This window comes from Papio anubis, chromosome 4, assembly GCF_008728515.1.
Source record: "Papio anubis isolate 15944 chromosome 4, Panubis1.0, whole genome shotgun sequence".
NCBI lineage: Eukaryota > Metazoa > Chordata > Mammalia > Primates > Cercopithecidae > Papio > Papio anubis.
This window is the reverse complement of record NC_044979.1, coordinates 24,455,663-24,480,688: the sequence shown is the minus strand read 5'-3', so window position 1 is coordinate 24,480,688 and position 25,026 is coordinate 24,455,663. Positions and strand designations below refer to the sequence as shown.

The following is a 25,026-nucleotide window of genomic DNA, read 5'->3' as shown; positions in this document are numbered from 1 at the left end:
ACTACCACAGAGCATTGTGGGGGAAACTGCCCCCATGATTCAGTCATCTCCTACTGGGTCCTTCCCACCACATGTGGGAATTATGGGGGCTACAATTCAAGATGAGATTTGGGTGGGGACACAGCCAAACCATATCAAGGCCCTTCTGTGTTTGGGTGGTACCATGTGATTATTTAACCAATAAGTTATGAGTAGAAGGGTGTCACTTCCCAACCAAAGCCATTTAATTACCTGTGTGAAATCCTCCAGAGCTCAGTGCCCCCTCTGTCACAATGACAGCAATGTTCCAGATAGTGACCACTCACTCAGCTAGGGTTCCAGAGGGAGGAAGATGCAGACCAGAGCCCCAGCTGACCTGCAGTGGACACATGAGGTAAGTAAGAAATACATCTTTGTTGTTTAAAGCCATTGACATTTTGAGATTGTTTGTTACTGCAGCATAACCCTGCCTATCCTGACTGATACACACAACAAAGAGGCTGATCATGGTGAGGAGAGCAGAAAGAGCAAGGGAATTTTAATGAGGGATGAAATTTTGGCTTTAAAGAGAACTAGTTGAGTGGAGGATTGAGAATAAGAGCCAAATTTTGAGGCTGAAGGGGGAGAAAAAAGATAGTGCTTTCCCAACAAGTCCTCAGACAGTACATGTCTGTACTAAAGACAGAAGCAACAAGTATGCGTTGTTCACTCAAGGAGTGTATTAGCCAGGGTTTTCCGGAGAAATAGAACCAATAGGATATATATATGTATCTTTAAGATATATATATCCAACATATAAACAAAAATATATAAATATATATCTAACATATAAACAGAAAAAACTATTGTCTATAATTTTATATATATACATGTATGTATATCTCAAACAATAAATGAAGAACAACAAATATTCTTGACTTTTTTGTTCTTACCTTGTTAGAACTCAGCAGATTCATGGAATCTTTGCACCCCTAGAATTACATATACAGATGATCCATGACTTACAATGTTTTGATGTAAAATTTTTTGGCTTTACAATGGTTCAAAAGCAATACTCATTCAATAACACTGCTTGACTTACATCCTGTTAAACACATCATAAGTTGAAGACCTGCATATATGTGTGTGTGTGTATAAAAGAGAGAGCAGAGCAAGACAGAGAGAGAGACGAGGAGACAGAATTATTATGGGAATTGGCTCACGTGATTATGGAGACTGAGAAGTTCCATAATCTGCCATCTGCAAGCTAGAGAATCAGGAAAGCTGGTGGTGTAATTCAGCCCAGGTCTGGAGGCCTGAAAACTAGTAGAGCCAGTGGTTTAACTCTCAGTTGGGGAGTTGAAAGTGGGGGACTGGTCTAAGTCTCAGAGTACAAAGGCTCAAGAACCAAGAGCTCCAATGTTTACAGGCAGAAGAATATGGATATCCCAACATAAAGAAAGAGGGAAAGACTTGTCCCTGCTCCACCTTTTTTATTCTAACAGGGCCTTCAACAAGTTGGATGATGCTTACCCACATTGGTAAGGACAGATCTTTACACAGCCTGCTGCTTCAAATGCTAAGCCCTTCCAGAAACACCCTCACAGACAGACCCAGAAATAATTTATTACCGGTGATCTGGGCATCCCTTAGCTCAGTCAAGTTGACATAAAAAACTAACCCTTGTTGCAGGATTCAGGAGGACAAGAGAGACCTCGGGTTGAAACAGGAGAATCTTTATTGAGTGCACTCAGGCCCAGCTGACTCATCCCCAAAAAACTGGACTTGGAACAGAGACTGCACTTGACTTTTATACACACTTCACAAAAGGGGATGGGCTAGCTTGAAGCAAGCTCACAGCGGCATGAAAGCAGGGATACAGACGCAGGACAAAGACAGGATTGCACATGACTGTTGCCAAGCAACCTAGATATTCATTCCCTAGGTTTGTCTGGGAAGGGACCTATCCTATAACCTTCATTCTGGTGCCCAGGCAGCTGTAGTTCAGGCCTACTCAGGCTTCTCATGACCTTCGTTGTACTTCTTAGATAAAACAGAATTCTTTAAGTCACTCGTTACAGAGAACAGGAATCTATAAACTCATTCCATAAAACAAAGGAAAATTTGTTTTTCTTCTCCTTATGTTGAAGGAGTGCTGGGAGAGTCTCCAGAGCACATTACATAATATTACCAAGACTTTTCCTGGGTCTGGGCTGTGCCTGTTGCTGCCTCTGGGGTAAGTCAGACTAATACAGGAAAACTTATTTCTCTTTCTTTTTAATTTATTTTTCTTTAATTTCCTGCCTCAACCATCACAACAAGCAACCCTGGATCCCCCTAGTTTATTTGTGTCTTTTGCTTTATCCACCTTTTTCCTTTATTTGAACTCCTATAGTATTACTGGGCTCAAATACATAGGTCTTAATTCAGTGTCTCTGAGTATTCATAGGAAAGCCTCTATGTAAATCCAACAAACAGAATAAAACTATAATAGTTAACTATGTATAATATTATAATATTATAGATATTATAAATCTGCTATCCATAATAATTAGCTGTTATGGAAGCTTAAAACCCCCTACAAGATGCCACACATCCCTGCTCCAAAATCCTGATGTCTAATTATCTCACTGGACCAGCCCCTTTTTCCTTAGGAACTTTCTATTTCAGTATCATTTATTACCCATCCTCAGCAGTAAGTGTTTACCTTCTAGCAACGTAGGCCCAATCACCAAAACATGAAAAAGATTCAGGAAAAGAATGTATTTTTCTACCCTCCTCCCCAACAACTTAGAGTTCCTTGTATTTCTCTGATATCCCAATGGATGTAAATGCTAATGGTTTTGAATGAGATTTGAAGTTGCAATCTTAAAATGAGGAAACATAACACTTAAATGCTGTTAACTCAGCTCGCTTTAAGATACTAATAAAGCATAAGGTACTAGGCCTCTTGGCAGTTAAAGAGCAATTCATCATCTATGATAACAGCAAACATTAAAGTGTTTTCATAGGGGATATAGAAATTCTTGCATCTTGCAGTTGTATTAACTGTCATCGTTTTCTTGTATTTTCATTTCCGTGTTTTCTGGATGCCCCTGAGGTGCTTACACACTGTTCCAGACCCTACAGAGTTCAGAAGGGAAGTAAGAGTAGTTACACCATTCGCCCCACATCCCACCCTCCATCGAGGACTGATCTAGGGCAATTTGACATTCCTGCTGTCCAAATTCCTTCAGTAAACATCAGTAGCCTTCTGCCATAAGCAGAGATGGAAGCAATGTGGCTCCTCCTCACAACTTTACTAGCAGGTAGTATGCTACAAAATAAACAGTCCACAGACAACATTCATTAGCAAGTGAGCACAAACATCATCTTCTAGCCTGCTCAGGAAGCACTCTCTGTCCCTATTCTCTGTCCCGCACCTTATTGGAAAGTTTCCTCTGAGGCAAGCACAACGATGTTCTGTCAGCAGGATCAGACCCACCTTCTAGTTTTATCTAGAGACAGAGTTCTGCATGCGTTCTGGGTGCTTGAGGACCCCCAGTGCTGTTTCATAGCTGTTAAGTACTAGGTTTACTTATTTTTTAAATTCATTCACAAAAAGTTGCTAAAGCCCATAAAGTCTTACCAGCCCACCACGTCTTGAACAATTTCAGCACTCATTTCTTACCCCTTTTATGCTGATTAACCAACCCTCCAGTACTATTCCTGTTTAGATGGCAGTCCTTGAAAACTTTGCCACAGCCACTTCTGGGAAGTGTGTTCTGGAAGGAGGCGCCTGAGTCTGGTCTTTAAGGATGTCATTTCTCAGGGAGCTGCCCAGTTTGGGCTATCCTGTCCCTCCTTAATAAATGCCGTGCCCTTCAGATGCAGTGTCAGTTCCTCTGGTCCTCCACAATAGGACATCTACTAACCATGACTTTCCTAGTTATGGGCATGAGTTTGCACTGAGCCATCCACATGTCCTTGGAAACTTCAATGCAAATTTTCAAGGCAGGACCCAGGGTGCAGTCCTAGCCTGCCTCAGAGCACAAGGGATGCTAAACACATTCACCAGAAATACCCTCTTGCCCGCAAAACCTAACCCCTGATGCTAGTCCAAACAGGCTCCCTCTCCAAGGATACAGAGCCTTGGACTCTGATCACACCAAGATCTAGAGTCCATCCAGCTTATGCTGTTAATAGCTGGGGCCGTGCTACCAGACCATAGCTTATTAACAATGTATAGCTGCAGCCCCTGACTTAGTTCAGCTATAAACATTCCTCACCTGCATGATTAGCTCCTTTCTTACTGATTAGAAAGCTTCATCCTGCCACAAAACCTACCCTTTCTGAATGAATGGCTCTTTTAAAGGCAGCCAAGTTCTCTAAAACACATCTCAAACCCAAATAAAAAAGAATCTACAACAAAAACAAAATTCCACTATTTTCTTTATGGAATGAGAAAAAAAAGAGCTTCAGAAGGTTTTTAAAAGTTCAGCTCCATGCTTACTGAAAGGACTAAAAGTAGTTGTGACTACAACTGGGGACTTGGAGAGATAAGGTTGGAGAATAATTCAGTGGCCAGTAGGAGATATTAATAAGTATATATTTTTTTATCTTGAGGGATCTGGTGTAACCACTAAGGAGTTTTAAGCAAGAAAGTAGTATTGGGTTTTGACTTTACAGATATCACCCTGGAAGATGGATAATGGATTGGAAGGCAGATGGCAGGAAGACTAGTCAGTGGTCAAGGAGAATGACAGTAGTGGCTTCAACTAGGGTGGTAGTAATACAGATGGAGGGAGGTGGACAGATTCAGGAAATACTTAAAAACACAATGGCCGGGTGCAATGTCTCATGCCCATAATCCCATTCCTTTGGGAGGCCAAGACAGGATTGCTTGAGCCCAGCAGTTCCAGACCAGCCCAGGCAACATAGCAAGACCCCATCTTAAAAAAAAAAAAAAAAAAAAAATCTAAAAATTAGTCAGGCATGGTAGTACCCACCTATAGTCTCAGCTACTTGGGAAGCTGAGGCAGAAGGATTGCTTGAGTCCAGAAGTTCGAGGTTGAATTGAGCTACGATTGTAGGCTATGGCATTCCAGCCTGGGCAACAGAAATGAGACCCTGTCTTTAAAAAATTGTAAATACGTAAATAAAAGCGTGATTGCTCCCTCACCTCCTTTAGGTCTCTGCTTTAATTTTACCTTTAAATGATTCCTTTCTTGACCACCTATTTAAAACAGCAGCCCTGGCTGGGCGTGGTGGCTCACGCCTGTAATCCTGACACTTTGGGAGGCTGAGACAGGTGAATCACCTGAGGTCAGGGGTTTGAGACCAGCCTGGCCAACATGGCAGAGCCCCACCTCTACTAAAAATACAAAAATTAGCTGGGTTTAATTGGCACATGCCTGCAATCTCAGCTACTCAGGAGGCTGAGGCGGGAGAATCACTTGAGCCCAGGAGGTGGAAGTTGCAGTGAGCTGAGATTGCACCACTGCACTCCAGCCTGGGTGACAGAGCGAGACTCCATCTCAAAAAATTAAATAAATAAATAAATAAATAAAACAGCAGCCCTTTCCCCACACCATATACTTTCTCTGCTTAATTTTTCTCCATGGTTTTTATTGCCATCTGGCATTCTGTATAACTCAGTCATTAATTTGATTATTGTTTGTCTTCCCCAACTAAAGTATACACTCTTTGAGGGCAGAGGCTTTTATATCTTTTGTTCTCTGTGGCTCCAATACTTAGAACAATCCCTGGCACACAATAGATGGTCAATAAATATTTTTAGAATGAATGAATAGGTGAAAGATGACAGAATTGACAGGACATGATAATTGGTTGAATGGGAAGGGGTAAGAGGAAGTGGTAAAGGAGCAAAGGTAGGTTCCCCGGTTTCTAGCTAGGTTAACTGAGGGGATGGCCTGCTATTCAGTGAGATAAGGAACACCAGGCAGGATGGGGAGAAGCAGGTTTGGAGGTAAAGGGTTGGAGGTGAAGGAGGTGATAATAAACTTGAGGCACTTGTGGGCCGTGTACAGAAAGATGTAGAGGCAACAGGACTTTGGCCTGAAAGAATAGATTGTGCAGCCTTTGGAGTACTTATACATTAAAAAAAAAATTGTTGTGAACCCACTTGGTTCCAGACCCTACACCAAGCATGTTGGATACACAGATGAGTAAACAGGTTGTTACCAGAAAGGGGTCCTGATCCAGGCCCCAAGAGAGGGTTTTCGGATCTCACACAAGAAAGAATTCAGGGAGAGTCCATAAAGTAAAGTGAAAGCAAGTTTATTAAGAAAGTAAAGGAATAAAAGAATGGCTACTCCATAGGCACAGCAGCCCTGAGGGCTGCTAGTTGACCATTTTTTTGGTTATTTCTTGATTATACGCTAAACAAGGAGTAGACTATTCATGAATTTTCTTGGAAAAGGTGGGCAATTCTGGGAACTGAGGGTTCCTCCCTTTTTTATACCATATAGGGTAACTTCCTGGTGTTGCCATGGCATTTGTAAACTGTCATGGCACTGATAGGAGTGTAGCAGTGAGGATGGCCTGAGGTCACTCACATGGCCATCTTGGTTTTGGTTGGTTTTAGCCAGCTTCTTTACTGCAACCTAGTTTTTATTGTTGTTGTTGTTGTTGTTTGATACTGAGTCTCGCTCTGTCACCAGGCTGAAGTGCAGTGGCATGATCTCTGCTCACTGCAACCTCTGCCTCCCGGGTTCAAGTGATTCTCCTGCCTCATCCTCCAGAGTATCTGAGACTACAGGCACATGCCACCAGGCCCAGCTAATTTTTGTATTTTTAGTAGAGACGGGGTTTCACCATGTTGGCCAGGATGGTCTCAATCTCCTGGCCTCGTGATCCACCCGCCTCGGCCTCCCAAAGTGCAGGGATTATAGGCATGACCCACCGCACCCAGCCTACTGCAACCTCTTTTATCAGCAAGTTCTTTATGACTTGTATCATGTGCTGACCTCCTATCTCATCCTGTGACTTAGAATGCCTTAACCGTCTGGGAATGCAGCCCCGTAGGTCTCAGCCTCATTTTACCCAGCTCATATTCAAGATGAAGTTGCTCTGGTAAAGGCCTCTGACAAGGTCATGCAAATGGATGACATTACATATAAAGTCACAGTTACCACACAGTTGATAACAGCCAGTGTTACTGAGGGGGCAGTAAGTAAGCACTCTCATAGACTTTGGAAGCAACTGGAAAAGGGTGGAATCTTTCTGGAATACAATTTGACAGTGTGTATCAAAAAGTTTAGAAATTTACATATCCGTGACTCAGCAATTTTCCTTCTAGATATATATATTTGCTAGTCATAAGCACAAGATTTGCTATTCGCCAAGAGGATAAGGGAGGGTATGACCAGCTAGTGTACTAAGCAGACACCTAGGATCCCCATTCAATGATGCACCAGCAGGACACTCTAAGAGAGGTTATATGGGCCCCATCTAGATGCAGCTGCAGAAATGTAAGGGTCTATCTCTGGTCCCTTGCTCATGTCTAAGGCAGACTCTCACAGAAGGGCAACTGGCTCCCTGTTCTCATTATTTGTCTCTGCAAAACAAACTAATCCAAGACTTAGTAGCTTAAAACAGTTATTGTATCTCATGATACTATGGGTCAGGAATTTGAGGGGTGATCAGCTGGGTGATTCTTCTGTTCCATGTGGCACCAACTAGAGTCACCTGATGGTACTAAGCTGATACCTGGGCCAGTTTGGAACATCCAAGATGGCTTCATTCACAAGCCTGACACCTTGGTGGGAACAGCTCTCAGGCTGTAGTCTCAGAGCCTATCCATGTGATCTCTTCAGCAGGGTAGTTGAACTTCTTAAACAGTGACTCAGGGCTCTAAAAAAAAAACCAAAACAGATGTGACCAGTCCTTTTAAATGCTAGTCCTAAAATGAGCATAGCATCACTTTGACCATACTCTGAAGGTCAAAATGTAATAGTCCAGTCATAGATCCAACCTCTCAACATGAGGAATATCAATGAATTTGCAGCCATCTGTAATCTGCCACACTGTCTGGTTCAGGATTTTCAAGGGGGCAAGGTCTGACGCATACATCCAAGTTGTTCTCCTTCTGCTCCTCTTACTGTGTGGGCCAATTTCTCTCCAGAAGTGTCTTGCAAAGTCAAAATCTCTCCACTTCCTTCTTCATAGGAAATGAGGCTTATTATAGCAAATAAAAAGGATCCCTTATGCTATCACTCTAATACCAAGGCTGTCTGGCTCCAGTGAGATGCTAAGCTGGCTCTCCCGAGAAGGCCATTTGCTGTGAAAGAGATGTAATCAGCCTGGAAACATGACTCATCCAAGGGTGTGGAGTTTCTACTGATCAGTTATCACACTGGTCACCAGCAATAACTGGCCATTCTGAAGGCAGCTGCTGCTAAGCCAGACGTGCAGACCTTGGTTATAATTCGGAATATTCTTGTGAAAGTCATTGAGACTTCCTTATTTCCCAATAGTGAAGAGATATAGCTCTTGCCAGTGTTACAGACGGTTTAAAATCTCTTAGGGCATCACGCAGTACACAAAAAGTGCCTGAGGGGTGGCCAAAAGTGAGAAGATAGCTACAAATTGGTGAGGCACCATCAAGGCAAGGAGAAGAGCGACTAGTGGCACTGGGAAACCTTGCTGAGAAAGCTGATCGGAGAGAAGGTCCCAAGAGGCTGGAAGATCCTCTCATCTCAGGCTGACATTAGGACTCCCCTTGGATTATCTTTGTATCATTAGGGCCTCAGGAAGGTTTCTCTGAATGTGGATACCTTTCTACCTTGCAAGGCTGGCAGGTGGTTACAAAGGGCACAGGCTTTCCAAGTGCTCAGAGAGAGGACAGGTGGCTCATGCCTGTAATCCCAGCACTTTGGGAGGCCAAGGTGGGCAGATCACGAGGTCAGGAGATCGAGATCATCCTGGCTAACACAGTGAAACCCCATCTCTAATAAAACTACAAAAAAACTAGCCGGGCATGGCGGCGGGCACCTGTAGTCCCAGCTACGCGGAAGGCTGAGGCAGCAGAATGGCGTGAACCCGGGAGGCAGAGCTTGCAGTGAACCGAGATCGTGCCACTGCACTCTAGCCTGGGTGACAGGGCGAGACTCTGTCTCAATTAAAAAAAAAGAGGGAAAGGACAGAAACTTCTGGAAAAGCATTTGGTGCAGCTGTAAAAAATAAAAATAAATTAAAAAATAAAAATAAAAATTCACCAAAAGGACAGTCTTCCCATCCCCTTAATTCCATTGCTAAGCCTCTGTTAAAAGAAAAACTTCAGCCAAATTAAATTTAAAGGAGTTTAATTGAGCAATGAATGATTCACGAATTGTGCAGCCTTCAGAATCACAGCAGATTCAGAGAGACTACAGTGATGCCTGGTGGTCAGAACAAATTTATAGACAAAGAAAGGGAAGTGACATACAGAAATCGGAAGTAAGGCATAAAAACAGCTGGGTTGGTTACAGCTGGGCATTTGCCTTTTTTGAACACATTTTGAACACTCAGCAGTATATGAGTGGTTGAAGTATGGCTGCTGGGACTGGCCAAGACTCAGCTATTGTTACAGGTGCATACTCCTAAATGAGATTTTTAATCTTGTCTACCTATCCAGTTAGGTTACAGTTCATCCACAAGGACTCAAATATAGAAGTATGGAGTCCTTCTCAGACCATGTTTAGTTTGCTTTAATACCTCATAACTGTTCATTGCAGCTCTAGGTCAGGTTGAGAGGTTGGAAACTTCCAGAATGGTGAAGTAATAACCTTCCCAAAATCCACTCTTAAGAATACATGGCCAAAATAATAATAATAATAATAATAATAATAAACTTTTTAAAAACTCTGCAATTAACCAAAGGCTTGCAAAAAATCCAAGGAACATTTATGCAAGAAAAACTGCTGAATCTTGGTAAGAATAGCAAAACGTTGTAACATGATAACTTGCACTATTCCTGTACTCCTCACTCCCACTCTGCAGAAACCTTGAAAACAGCAGCTCTGCAATTATGGAAGCTATGAATATGAGCAGCCTTACTGCCACCGAAGGTATAACCTGGGTTTAGAGCTCCCCCAAAAGCACATCTCCTTAGATTTGTCACTATTTTACCTTTCAGCTCCCTGGAAAAGCTCCATTCACAGGATGTTATTGCCATTATTTGATCTGATTCACAACTCATTGCTTGGGATCTGGGGAGTAGAACTTATCCCTAGGGTGTTTGTCAAAAACAACCAATAGCAATGATTTAACATGTGGCTGCCTGAGGCTGCAATACCAGTTGAGGCAAATGGGAGCCTGGCAAAACATTTAAAAGGAAGATCTTGGGAAGGGGATATTCACAGGGGGCTTTGAAAAGCTCCAACATATCACAGGGGATCTGGAAGGCCATACACATGGCAGAGCTGTGTGTGCTCAGGAAAGACCTAAGTGGAACCTAACTTCTCACCTCTGGCTGACCTTGCAAGCAGGAAGTCATACCAGAGCATTGAAAGGGTGCCCCAGCACATAGCTAACAGTACCCGTTGGCTAAGGCTAGAGACTTATTAGTTCAAAGATCTTAAGAAAACCTCTGTTCAATTATTAGCTGACCACTAAGTTAACTGAGTAGGACTTCAATCATAATAGGAAATACTTATTTACAGAATTTGTCCAGGAAAGTTACTAAACAAACAGTAAAAACAACAAAACAGCAACAACAAACCCTGGATACAGAGGGTACAGGTTCAGCATCCATAATATAAAAATCTGAAATTTGAAATGTTCCAAAATTTGAAAGTTGAGCACTGACATGATGCCATGAGTGGAAAATTCCACAGCTGACCTCATATGACAGGTCTCAGTCAGAACTTTGTTTCATGCACGAAATTATTAAAAGTATTGTAAACAATTACTTTCAGGCTCTGTGCATAAAGTATGTAGGGGAGCAAACATAATTTCTTTTCCTTTCTTTTTTAAGTTCTTAATTGAGACACCCTCCTGAAAACAAAAGTAAGATTAACAGAAGAAAAACAAGTAGAAGTTTAGTAATGCATGCTGTACTCATTGCAGGGAAAGCCCTCAGTTCAAAAGTATTTCCCTCTCAAGGCAGTGGTACTGGGGCCTTGCTTAAATAGTATTGTTAGCAAGAGAGGGGTCCTGATCCAGACCCCAAGAGAGGATTCTTGGATCTTGGGCAAGAGAAAGTTCAGGGCGAGTCCACAGTACAAAGCAAAAGCAAGTTTATTAAGAAAGTAGAGGAATAAAAGAACGGCTACTCCATAGACAACGCAGCCACAAGGACTGCTAGTTACCCATTTTTATGGTTATTTATTGATGATATGCTAAACAAGGGGTAGATTATTCATGCCTCCCCTTTTTAGACCATATAGGGGAACTTCCTGTTGTTGCCATGGCATTTGTAAGCTGTTATGACACTGGTGGGAGTGTAGCAGTGAAGACAACCAGAAGTCACTCTTCATGGCCATCTTGGTTTTGGTGGATTTTAGCCAGCTTCCTTACTGCAAACTGTTTTATCAACAAGGTCTTTATGACCTGTATCTTGTGCTGACCTCCTGTTTCATCCCATGACTTAGAATGCCTTAACCATCTGGAAATGCATCCCAGTAGGTCTCAGCCTCATTTTACCCAGCCCCTATTCAAGATTGATTTGGTCTGTTTCAAATGCCTCTGACATTTCCCCCCACCCCTTCTTTTAAAAGACAACCCTAATTTCAAGGTTTGCAGAGGAATGAAGATCTATCTTCTGTAACTTCTTCAGGCAGAATAGGGGCAATGATGTTCATGCCTAACTATTAGAGTCTCTTGTGTTTGGGGTAGAGAACAGCTCAGTCAGAAAGCATTGGTATGATGAGGGCCATTCATAACTTTTGAGTTCCAACAAAAGGTGATATCTGGAATATTAGTAAGTGTTCCATTTAAGAAAACATTGAGTAACCTCATCCTCATTCCTACACAAAGAGTTCAACAGCAATATATTACACAAGAGTAAGGCAAAATAAGTAAAATTATCCCAAGTAAACTAAATTAGAAGGCTTTCCATGAACTGGGCAGCTGTTGGAACCAAGCTGATATGGGGTTGCTAGATGATTTCAATATGTGCCTAGAATTAGAATATTGATCCAGATTTTTACATTACCCATGCCTCTTGTTTCTTCTGAGCAGCAGCCAGAGATCATTGGTTGGTTCACAGGAATAAGCAGGATCAGTCTTAATTGCAGGAAATAAACTGATAAACAACTAATGAGACTAGAATTTAATAACAAGTGTACCATAGTTCTTGAAACATAATTTTTCTCTCTCCAGTTTCCCATTTTTATTAAGATAAATCATGGTAAGACTGATTTGTTTTATTTTACTTGCCCTGATTATTTGTATAAAGTGCAGCAAGAATAATTATTTTTCACATAAGCTGTCTTTAAATTGCCATTGATGGAACTCTGTTCCATAAAAGGAATCTTAGATAAGACTTTTTTAGAGCTGAGCCCTGCCATGGGTTTATACCCTCAAATACCTGTAAGTTGAATAAATTCCTCTCCTCTTGAGGTTTCAAGATAACTTAGCTCTCCAGGCCTGATAGAAAGTGACATTCTTTACTTACGACATGTCAGGAACCCTGTACAGGGACTGTGTAGACAAGTTATGAAGCCAGTTTTCCCAAGGGACTTCTATTGGCCCTGTAAGTCAAATTTAATTCCTTAAAGGAAAACACACCATTCCAGTCAAAGCCTTGGTAAAATAACTAGTTTTTCCAATTGTGTCCTGTTACAAAAGAAAACAGATTCTTATTGCAAATAACTTATGCAAATAACTATATTGCCATAAATTAAGATTATTCACATGTAGTTTCCAAATTCTGGAGAAACAAGGTAGAGAGAAACAAATATGCTCCAAACTGGGTTCATAGGAGTATACTTTACCTAATTGATAAAAGCCGTAAATAGCTTAAAATTTGTTTTCTTGACTTTGAAAAACAAAACAAGGCATCAGCAACGTTTTAAGCAAAAAGTTAAAAAGATTACTTTAGACTTCTTTTAGTTTACTCCATGCAGTTAATTTCTCTTCTGTTTGATATTCATGAACATTTCAGTTCTCCATGAGAGTTCTGAAAGTTGTTTCTTCTATTCTAATGTCACAATTTCCAAAGTTATCAGAAACTTGCATTTAAGAACACCTGTTAGAGTTCTATAGCTGACTATAAACCACCTTTTGAAGAGGATTAAAACAAGACAACAATTGTTTGTGGATGACAAAGTGTTTTAGGACAACAACAGCCAAAAACATGATTGAAAAAGAAGTTTGGTTACCTCTGTGGCATACAATGATTTTATGTAACAATTATAATTATTAATAACCTACAATAAGTTTTGTTATATTTGTCAGTGCTTCTTGTATGATTTTACTATACCAAACAAGGCAAATTTTACCTTTGCATTAGTGTACTGTTAAACCCAATTCTTAATAAAACCTTATACATAAATCTGTCCAATCTTAATCCATTTGACCATAAGATAAGATTTTCATAAATCTTGTGTAACCCTTTACAAATTTTTATTAAGAGCAGATTATAAGCAGGTTTTTGCTTTAACCACTTGTTGTTCTTTTATTCCACTGTTCAATTTATGGAAAAACTGAATGATACCCCTTTAACTTCAGCCTATATGTTCACACACAGAATCTCTTTTACAACTAATTTTTCACAAACCTTCCACAACTTGCTTAAATCTTCAGCTTTACCTTATCTAACTTAAAACAATCCTTTAACACTTTAGGCATAAAAAATCCACATTCCTATGACTTCTTATAATCTTGTACCAAAAACACATTTCACTTTCTTTACACACCTTGCACATAAAACTGTTTTTTAGTCTCAAATACATGTTATACTGTTAACTCTTAGCAACTCTTACTTCTGGTGAAAAGCCTGGTTAGTAAGCCATTTTAATTATGTACTACTGTGGAGCCTAGGACCCAGACAGAAGTGCAGATAAGTCCTTACTCTTTTCAACATCTAACTTCACATGTCCCAAGCCTTACCTAGCTGTAAAGCAGGCAAGTTGTACAGTTAAGCGTCACAGTAGTATTCTATGAAGCATTTAGGAGGCCTAATCACCTTTAAATTTTACATTTCTTGCATAAATTCCCTGTTATGGGTATTTCGTGACCTACACAGACTATCTACGACATACTTTGACTTTGTGACTTATCCTAAACATCCCTTTTTTTAAACAACCAGTTATTTTAGTTTAGGGCAAGAATTTACCATATAAGATCTTTTCTTATATGAAGTCTCTTTTCTTTATAAACTTCTTTGCATAGCTATGGGGTATGGCTAATTCCACATGTCTCCAGGCCTTATCTAGAATCTAGTGCTTCAAAGTAGGTAGACTGAACAATTTTTAAAAGTCAAAGAAGCAGTTTATGACCTTAAAGCATTTAGTAAACTTAATATCTGACCTGCATAATTTAGACCAGATGTTTACATTTTGGAGGATATTTTTATTTTACCAATAATTTAAAAAACCATCTCTATTTTCCAAAGATTATTAAAGTCACATGAAGTAAAAGGCATTACACTTTCTACTTTTTTGACAAAATATTTGATTTAAGCACTTATTTTTAAGCCAATTAATCAAAGCTCTTTCATATATAATCACACACACAACACATATAAATACACAGACAGACAGAAGATAAAGGACTCATTCTCTAAGCCAGGAATTGGACCCTGAACCCAGGCCACCATTGTGAAAGGAGAAAGCACAGCCACATGGTTACAAGGTCAAGCTCCCAAGGACATACTAGACAAGAAGGAAACCTCATCCAGTTTTTTTCAGGGACCTGCAGCAAAGTTCGTAGCTGACCAGTTTGTTGGGCCATTTTGAAAAGCCCTATCCTAAGGTACCCCTCTTTATGACAGACCTATCCTAAGGTACCCCTCTTTATGACAGAACAATACAGAAAAACACACAAAGCGCACCAGATTCACTACAGCTTAACACTAGTCTCTCAAATCCTTTTTCCATTAATCATAACTTTACAGAGGAGATAAATGTGATTTTTACCATTAATTCAACTGGTTAGCATAGAAAGACAGAGAGAAAGAGAAAGAAAGCATTGTCTGAGGCAGGGTGGGGAAGGCGAAGAGCTCAGGGAGACCAGAGAAAGATCCACCCATTGCTCAAATGTTCAGGCAGCTGCTTGTTGGTCATGAAGGGATCTTTTCCAGCAGTTTCATCAGCTCTTAGGTTTTCCCTTTTAGGGAAGAAGACATTCCCCATGTCCCATGATCCTGCACATGCCTAATCCTGTCACCCACAGCCATCAGCAATGAGTGCAAGGTAGATTAATTCAAAGAGAACAGCAGTTAGCATCCCATAGTGCCAAACCCATCCTTAGCCAAAAGAGACTTTACCAAGAGGGGCCTCTAACCCACCTTGTCTTAGGAGAGACTCTAACTCCCCAAAGTTGAGCCTCTAACCCAATCCCATTCTTTACCCAGGTATATGCACCCCACTTACCCAAAGTCAGCCAAAATTGGTGCAAGCAGATGATTTTTAGTTGGGATTAGGGGTCTCTTCAGTATCATCCCTTCATGGTTGCCAGAAAGATGTTACAGGAAAGTGGTCCTGATACAGACCTCAGGAGGGGGTTCCTGGATCTTGGGCAAGAAAAAATTCAGGGCGAGTCCACAGTGCAAAGCAAAAACAAGTTTGTTAAGAAAGTAGAGGAATAAAGGAATGGCTACTCCATAGATGGAGCAGCCACAAGGGCTGCTGGTTATCTATTTTTATGGTTATTTCTTGATGATATGTTAAACAAGGCTTGATTATTCATGCCTCCCCTTTTTAGACCATATAGGGGAACTTCCTGTCATTGCCATGGAATTTGTAAACTGTCATGGCACTGTTGAGAGTGTAGCAGTAAGAATGACCAAAGGTCACTCTTCATGGCTGTCTTGGTTTTAGTAGGTTTTAGTCGGCTTCTTTACTGCAACCTATTTTATCAACAAGGTCTTTATGACCTGTATCTTGTGCTGAACTTCTATTTCATCTTGTGATTTAGAATGCCTTAATTATCTCGGAATGCAGCCCAGTAGGTCCCAGCCTCATTTTACAACTTCACTATAGGATCAAAACTTCACACATAAATATTAGCCTTGAATGTAAAAGGCATAGAGTCGCAAGTTGGATTAAAAAAACAAGACCCTTCCTTCCATGTGCTGTGTTTAAGAGACCCATCTCACACATAATGGTGCCCAACGGCTCAAAGTAAAGGATTGGGGAAAGATCTGCCATGCAAATGGAAAACAAAACAAAACAAAAAGCAGGGGGTCACTCTTCTTATAACAGATAAAACAGAGTTAAAACCAACAACAGGAATAAAGGACAAAGAAGGGCATTACATAATGATAATCCAATTCAACAAGAAGAGTTCATTATTCTAAATATATATGCACCCAACACTGAAGCACCCAGATTATTGAAACAAGTATTTCTAGATCTACGAAAAGATTTTAGACTGCCACACAATAGCAGCGGGGGGGCTTCAACAACCCACTAACAGCATTAGACAGGTCATCGAGGCAAAAAACTAACAAAGAAATCCTGGACTTAAACTCAACACGTCACCAATTGGACCTATTAGATATATGCAGAATACTCTACTCATCAACCACAGAATATACATTTTTCTCATCTATATATGGAACATACTCCAAGATTGATCAGATGCTCATTCATAAAGCAAGTATCAATAAATTTTTAAAACTCAAAATTATACCAACCATACTCTCAGACTACAGTGGAATAAAAATAGAAATCAATACCAAGAAGACTCTTCAAAACCACATAATTACATGGAAATTTAATGACTTGCTCCTGAATGACTTTTGGGTAAACAACAAAATCAAGACAGAAATAAAATTATTTGAAATAAATGAAAACAGAGATGCGACATATCAAAATCTCTGGCATGCAGCAAAAGCAGTGTTAAGAGGAAAGTTTATAACACTGAATGTCTACCTCAAAAAGTTATAAAGATCTCAAATTAGCAATCTAACATCACACCCAGAGGAACTAGAAAAATAAGAGCAAATGAACCTCAGATCTAGCAGAAGAAAAGAAATAACTAAAATCAGAGCATAACTGAAAAAAATTGAGTCCCAAAAATCCATACAAAGAATCAACAAAACCAAAAGTTGGTTATTTGAAAGGATGAACAAGATTAATAATCTGCTAGCTAGGTTAACAGAAAAGATCCAAATAAGCACAATCAGAAATGACAAAGATGACATTATAACTGATTCCACAGAGATACAAAAGATCCTAAGAGACTATTATGAACACCTCTACACACACAGACTAGAAAATCTGAAGGAAATGGATAAAATTCCTGGAAACACACAATCTCCTAAAACTGAATCAGGAAGAAATTGAAATACTGAGCAGACCCATAATCGAGTTCTGAAATTGAATCAGCAATTTAAAAACTACCAACCAAAAAATGTCCCAGACTGGGTGGATTCATAGGCAAATTCTACCAGACATACAAACAAGAGCTGGTACCAATTCTGCTGACACTGTTTTAAAAAATCAAGGAGGAGAGACTCCTCCCACACTCATTCTGTGAAGCCAGCATCAGTTTTGATAACAAAACCTGGCAAAGACACAACATAAAAGGAAAACTACAGGCCAAGATCCTTGATGAATATAGATGCAAAAATCCTCAAACGCCAATCATTAAATGCAAATCAATAAATGTGATTCACCACATAGACAGAATTAAAAACAAAAACCATATGATCATCTCAATAAATACAGAAAAAACTTCCAAAAAAATCCAACATCCATTCATAATAAAAATCCTCAACAAACTAGGCATCAAAGGAACATATCTATGACAAACCTACAGCAAACATCATACTGAATGGGCAAAAGCTAAAACCATTTCTCTTGAGAAGGGGAACAAGACAAGGATACCTACTCTCACTACTCCTGTTCAAGATAGTACTAGAAGTCCAAGCCACAGCAATCAAGCAAGAGAAAGAAATAAAAGGCATCCAAATAGGAAAAGTTAAACTATCTCTCTTCGTGGATGATAGGATTCTATACCTTAAAAACCCTAAACACTCCACCGAAAGGCTCCTGGAACTAATACATGACTTCAGCAAAGTTTCAGGCTACAAAATCAATGTACAAAATCAAATACGTAATTTCTACACACCAACAACAATATTCAAGCTGAGAGCCAAATCAGAACACAATTCCATTTATAATAGCCACACCAAAAACAAAACACCAACAAAAAAATCCTAGGAATACATATAACCGAGAAGATGAAAGATCTCTACAAGGAGGACTACAAAACACTGCAAAAAAGAAATCATAGATGGCACAAACAAATGGGTAAATACTCCATGCTCATGGATTAGAAGAATCTATGTTATTTAAATGGCCATACTTTCCAAAGCAATCTACAGACTCAGTGCTATTCCTATCAAACTGCCAACTTCATTTTTCACAGATTTAGAAAAAACTATTCTAAAATGCGTACGGAACCATAAAAGAGCCCAAGTAGCCAAAACAATCCAAAGCAAAAAGAACAAAGCCAGAAGCACATCACATTACCCAACTTCAAATCATACTATAAGGCTACGGTCATGAAAACTACATGATACTGGCTCAAAACCAAACACATACACCAATGAAACAGAATAGAGAACCCAGAAATAAAGCTGCACACCTGCGGCCATCTAATCTTCTACAAAGTTGGCAAAAATAAGCAATGGGGAAAAGACTTTCTATTGAATAAATCTCGCTGGGATAACTTGATAGCCATATGTAGAGAAATGAAACTGGACCCCCACATTTCACCTTATAAAAAAATAACCCAAGAGGCATTAAAGTAAATGTAAGACCCCAAACTTTAAGAATCTTAGAAGAAAACCTAGGAAACACCATTTTGGACATGGACTCTGGGAAATAATTTATGACTAAGTCTTCAAAAGCAATTCCAATAAAACCAAAAAGTGACAAGTGTGACCTAATTAAAGAGTTTCTTCATAGAAAAAGAAACTATCAACAGAGTGAACAGACAACCCACAGAATGGGAGAAAATATTTGCAAACTATGCATCCAACAAAGGTCTAACTTCCAGAATTTATAAGGAACTTAAATAATTGAACAAACAAACAAAAAACATTGAAAAGTGGGCAAAAGACATGAACAGACACTTCTCAAAAGGAGACATACAACAATATATGAAAAAATGTTCAACATCACTAATCATCAGAGAGGTGCAAATCAAAAGCACAATGAGTTTTAATAAAAGGAAGAACTTTACCTAGGAAGACTAGCCCACAATAGAATAAGTCACATTTTAAAGTGGTGTGCTGCTTTTCACTTAAATACTTCAATCCAAGATAGAGGGCCATTTATCACAATGTTGAATGTGATTTTCTTCTCTACTGGGTAGAGGATTTTTTAGAAGACCTCTTGTATTAGTCAGGATTCTCTAAAGGGACAGAACTAATAGGATATAGGTGTATATATGAAGGGGAATTTATTAAGGTGTATTGACTCATACAATCACAAGGTGTAAGTCCCACAATAGGCCATTTGCAAGCTGAGCAGGGAAGGGAGTCCATCCCAAAACCTCAGATGTCAGGAAGCCGACAGTGCAGCCTTCAGACCATGGCCAAAGGCCCGAGAACCCCTGACAAACCACTGGTGTAAGTCCAAGAGTCCAAAAACTGAAGAATTTGGAGTCTAATGTTCATGGGAAGGAAGTATTCAGCATGGGAGAAAGATGTAGGCTGGAAGACTCAGCAAATCAAGTCCTCCCACATCCTTCTGCCTGCTTTATTCTAGCCTCGCTGGCAGCTGATTAGATGGTGCCCACCCAGACTGAGGGTGGGTCTGCCTCTCCCATCCACTGACTCAAATGTTCATCTCCTTTTGTAACGCCCTCACAGACACAACCAGGAACAATACCTTGCATCCTTCAATCCAGTCAAGTTGACACTCAATCTTAACCATCACAACTCTGTTTTCAAGTTGACTTATAACTTGACATCCACCACCACCACCATTTTTTTTACAGAAAAAAATATGAAGTAGTATGGAATTATGATATATACACATTAAAAAGATATAAATTTTAAAAAACAGAGCTCAGAAACCACATGGAAGACTTAGGAGAGTAGCAACAATTAAAATTAAAAATTTGAGCTTATGGAAGTTCAAAGAAGAAAATTCAACTCCCAACCACTGGAGATGTTGATTTAGTACATCTGGAGTGGAACCGGGTAATATATTCTTTTTTCAAGCCTGTTATCTAATTCTGGTTAGAGATCGACTGTCTCAGACTGTCTCTCCCAGCCCTTGGTCATCTCCTCCATGATTTTGTCAGGGGCTAAACGTTACCCAATTTAAGGTAAGCTTAAGAGTATTCCTGTTACAGATAGAAGAAAAAAGTTCATGGGCAGCGGTTCCCAGAAGGTGGGTGTGAAATGCCTAGCTCCCTCCCTAATGGAGAAAAGCAGATCTCACCATTCATTATTCACAGGGACTGCTTTGTAGTTCCGTAAAGCAAGGTTGTTTTATCCTGCCTAACTTGGGAGGCATTCTCTTTGGTTCACTCTAATGGAAAACGGAAGAGAAAATGGTTTATCGACTATTCTTGCTGAGACAAGCCTCTGAGTGACCCAAAACAAAAATCAACTAATCAATCCCAAGGCTTCCTACACATTGATTGGAAATCTACCCCCACAAGTTGATGTGGGAGGGAAACACCCAAGTTTCCAGAAAATCCCATTTATCCATAAGACCCTTCTCCTGGTTATTTCAGCCTCCCTAGGGATAGACACTAAGGTGTTATAGCTCTGGTCCATTGCATGAAGAGTTTTCCGGGGCCTGGAAGATGTTCATGGTGGCATCAACTGGCCACCTCAGTCATAAATGGTCCTGGAAATCCGACTTGGATCAGTACTGCCTTCTGATCAAAACTCAGATGTTCAGTGATATCCAAGGTCCCTAATAACTACTGGATTCTCAGATTCCAGTGTGTGAGCATGAGACAATGAAGGCAAATGGGTAGAACCTGGCACACACACATCCCAAGCACTGTCACGAAAGGAGGATTCATACATACCAACATAAAGTCTCCGACCAAAGCCAAGAAACAGCACCTGATGTTCTTTTCAACCAAGACCCCTGCTTAATTCCAAACATATTCTTCAGGCTGGATGTCGGGCAGCTGAAGGGTGATCAGTCCTCTGCTGGAATTAAAGCCTGCTGTGATGTTAATGAAGAACCGCCAGTGGGTTTGCTGGAAGGTAATTTAGATCTACATAATTATGACTTAATCCCTCACCCGGTGACATCAGAAAGGTCCTTACCCAAGTGCAAGCTGCATGATTTCATGCCACAAAGAGTACAGCTGTGTGACTCCTGTTCCCTTTTGTGAGTAGTGCTCACATCAGACATGATAGCTTTATTAAATGGTGTAACCCAACCCAATTCTTGCACACGGAGTGCTATTTCCTAATCAAAACTGCAAAATGTGGCTGAGCAAGCTGTGAAAAGAAAGCTAGGTCTGCATCTTAAATAGCAGATTAACTGCTCTGCGTGGGAAAGTTGCTGGGGTGGAGGGGTGGGGACAGCTGAGAACATCAGTACTTCAGGGGTGGCAGTTGGAGGTAGTGCCTCTCTAGCAGGTGGAAGTGAAGAAATCCTCACAGCTGTCTTCAGAACTCTACCTCTGGTTCTGGGGACAACTGTCATGGCAGGGACACACATTCAGCCAGTTCCCAGGGCCAACGAGAGCTCTCACTGAAGTGTTTATGCTTCTTGTCCTCCATCCTCCAAGGGAGATGACACATGGGTGTGAGAAAGAGAAGCCCTTTAGAAAATAGCTTGGAGCCACGTCCAACACAGTGCCTGACTCAAATGCAAAGCCAGTGTTTTGTGCCATCACGTATGATAAAGATGTAAGAGTTTCTTAGGCCAGAGGCATTCAAGGAGGAATAGAGTTTATGTCAAGCTTGGGGTAAGGAGGTGGGGAAAGGGTCAAGGTTGTTTCCAGAAGGAGACGGCGTTTGGGCTTCACCTAAAGGATGGTGTTATGAATTGAACTGTGTCCTGAGCCAAAATGCGTATTTTAAGTCTTAACCCCCAGTACCTCAGAATGTGACCTTATTTGCAATTAGGGTTATTGTAGATGTAATTAGTTAAGATGAGGTCATACTGGAGTAAGGCGAGCCTCTAATCCCATAAGTGGTGTCCTTGTAAAAAGGGTGATGGGACTCAGGACATGCTACCGAAATTGTGGCACTTTGGCATTTGAGAAAACAGCAGAAGCAGGAAGGTCATTTTCACCGTCCTCCTCACCCTTTGTCCCTGAAGCAGGCCATAAAACCTAGGAAGATCACTCTCTGACCTCCCTCGCTTCTCTCCTGGAGATGCTCATGTGACAGCTGTCCTGTCTTATACCTAGAGGGAAGGAAAGTCATACAGGGACACCAAGGAGCTAGACAAACAGGCCTTCTAGCTCCCCCCAGTGTATTATCATTAGATGGTTCCCTTTGCTCCTCCCATCACACTTCTTTTTTTTTTTTTTTTTTTTTTTTGAGATGGAGTTTTGCTCTTGTCGCCCAGGCTGGAGTGCAATGGAGCAATCTCAGCTCACCTCCACCTCCTGGATTCAAGTGATTCTCCTGCCTCAGTCTCCCAAGTAGCTGCGATTACAGGTGCCCGCCACAACACCCGGCTAATTTTTGTATTTTTAGTAGATACAGGGTTTCACCATGTTGGCCAGGCTGGTCTCGAACTTCTGACCTCAGGTGACCCACCCGCTTTGGCCTCCCAAAGTGCTGGGATTACAGGCATGAGCCACTGCACCCAGCCCTCCCATGACACTTCTGCACAGGTTTTCCTGGTTCTTTGGGTCTTTATTTATTTATTTATTTATTTATTGAGACGGAGCCTCACTCTGTCGCCAGGCTGGAGTGCAGCGGTGCAATCTCTGCTCGCTGCAAACTCCGCCTCCCAGGTTCAAGCGATTCTCCTGCCTCAGCCTCCTGAGTAGCTGGGATTACAGGCACCCTCCCCTACTCCCAGCTAATTTTTGTATTTTTAGTAGAGATGGGGTTTCACAATGTTGGTCAGGCTGGTCTCGAGCCCCTGACCTCGTGATCTGCCCGCCTCAGCCTCCCAAAGTGCTGGGATTACAGGCGTGAGCCTCTGTGCCCGGCTGGATTTTCATTTCTAAAGTCTTCCATGTCACATAAAACTTAAATAAACATATGCATTTTTCTTGCTGATATGTCTTTTGTTATAGTGGTCTCCGCCATGAACGTTGTTAATGGGTGAGGAAAATACCTTTTTCTCCCTACAGGGGGAAATTTGGAGACAGACACATACATGGGAAGATGCCATGTGAAGTCTTGAGTTCTGCTGCCACAAGCCTAGGAACCATTAGAAGCCAGGAGAGAGGCCTAGAACTGCTCCTTCCCCAGCACCTTCAGAGGGAGCAAGGCTCTACCAACATACTGATTTTGAACTCCTCGCCTCCAGAACTGCGAGACAATATATTTCTGTTGTTTTAAGTCACCCAGCTTGTGGCACTTGGTTACAGCAGCCCTGGGAAACGAATACAGGTTTGTAGGACTGTATTTTTAGAAATGGGAAGGAGAACCTCAAGTGGAAGGAGGAGCATGAGCTTACTGGGGTAAGAATATGTTGACAGCATTCAGCAGTTTGGTTCTACTGGAACCAAGGTCTGTAAAGGAGCATGGGAAGGTTATTGTGGCCAAGTAACAGAGGCTTTGAATGCTGAAAAAGACATCTAAATTTTGGGGCCAGGCACGGTGGCTCACACCTGTAATCCCAGCACTTTGGAAGACCGAGGTGGGTAGATCACGAGGTCAAGAGATCGAGACCATCCTGGCCAACATGGCGAAACCCCATCTCTACTAAAAATACAAAAATTAGCTGGGCCTGGTGGTGGGCCCCTGTAGTCCCAGCTACTTGGGAGGCTGAGGCAGGAGAACTGCTTGAGCCCAGGAGGTGGAGGTTGCAGTGAGCCAAGATTGTGCCACTGCACTCCAGCCTGGCGACAGAGCAAGACTCTATCTGAAATAAAAAATAAAAATAAAAATAAAGACATCTACATTTTTATCTAGCGGAGTTTGCTTGTTTTGTGTTAATATTTATTTCTGTCTATCTTGGCCTAAAATGATTTGAGGTGGCTGACCTTAACATGTAGATCATGGCAAAGCAGATTGTGGGCCAGGAAGTGACTTGATCAGCACCTGCACAGGAAGATAATCTCGGATGCAACTCCTTGGAGAAACAGAGCCAAGCAGCAGCCTAGGTGAGAAGCTGTGGCCATCATCTGAAAACTACGCAAAGCAGGTCTGAACTAGGAAAAGGGCAGCAGGTCAGAGAAGAGGGGATAAAGACAAGAGGTGAAATGATAGGTTGACCTGGCAAATGCTTGCATGTGGGAGGAAGGGAGAGAGAGGAATTGAATGGAACATGGTCAACATTTGAGCCTGGTGACTGTGAGGACAGTGGTGCCATTTGCAGATTTAGGAGGAAGCATCACGTGGGGGAGGTGGAGGAGTTTGTTTTGCACACATTGACTCTGAGGTGGTGGAGGGGTCCAGCAGGCAGTTGGACTTAGGAGAAAATGCACCATTTTTCATCCAAACAAGAGAATTGAGGTTTTGAAGGCAGCTAAAAAATAATGGTTCTACTCTGCAAGAAATGAAGCGAAATGGTTAAAAAAATACACAAAAAAGCAAAAAACAAAATAAATTAATCCATTTAGAGGTTGTTCTCATCTAGTCAAATGTGTGTGTGTGTGTATGTGTGTGTGTGCACTTAGGTACTCTTAACAAAGGAAAGGTCTGGTCAGTGGCAAAAACTACTTGAACACTGCTTTTAGCGAAGTCATCCCTCTCTTCAGAAGGATGAAGTACTCTTGTTTGTCAAGGAAGGTCCCTCTCAACTAGAAAGACAGATGCAGGAACTCCAGCCCGAGGTCCCCGCAGCCCACAGGGGTGAT

At 41.1% G+C, this 25,026-nt stretch overlaps 1 long non-coding RNA gene across 1 annotated transcript; it reads right to left on the bottom strand.

Annotated features, from left to right (window-relative positions):
• Window positions 1–270: 270 nt before the first annotated feature.
• Window positions 271–21,571, bottom strand: LOC103883262. Its single transcript, XR_001901221.3, has 6 exons — window positions 21,109–21,571; window positions 15,477–15,616; window positions 7,669–7,812; window positions 4,947–5,071; window positions 912–950; window positions 271–355 (listed from the first exon to the last, which is right to left on the bottom strand). It is a non-coding gene; the product is annotated as an uncharacterized LOC103883262 (long non-coding RNA).
• Window positions 21,572–25,026: the final 3,455 nt, after the last annotated feature.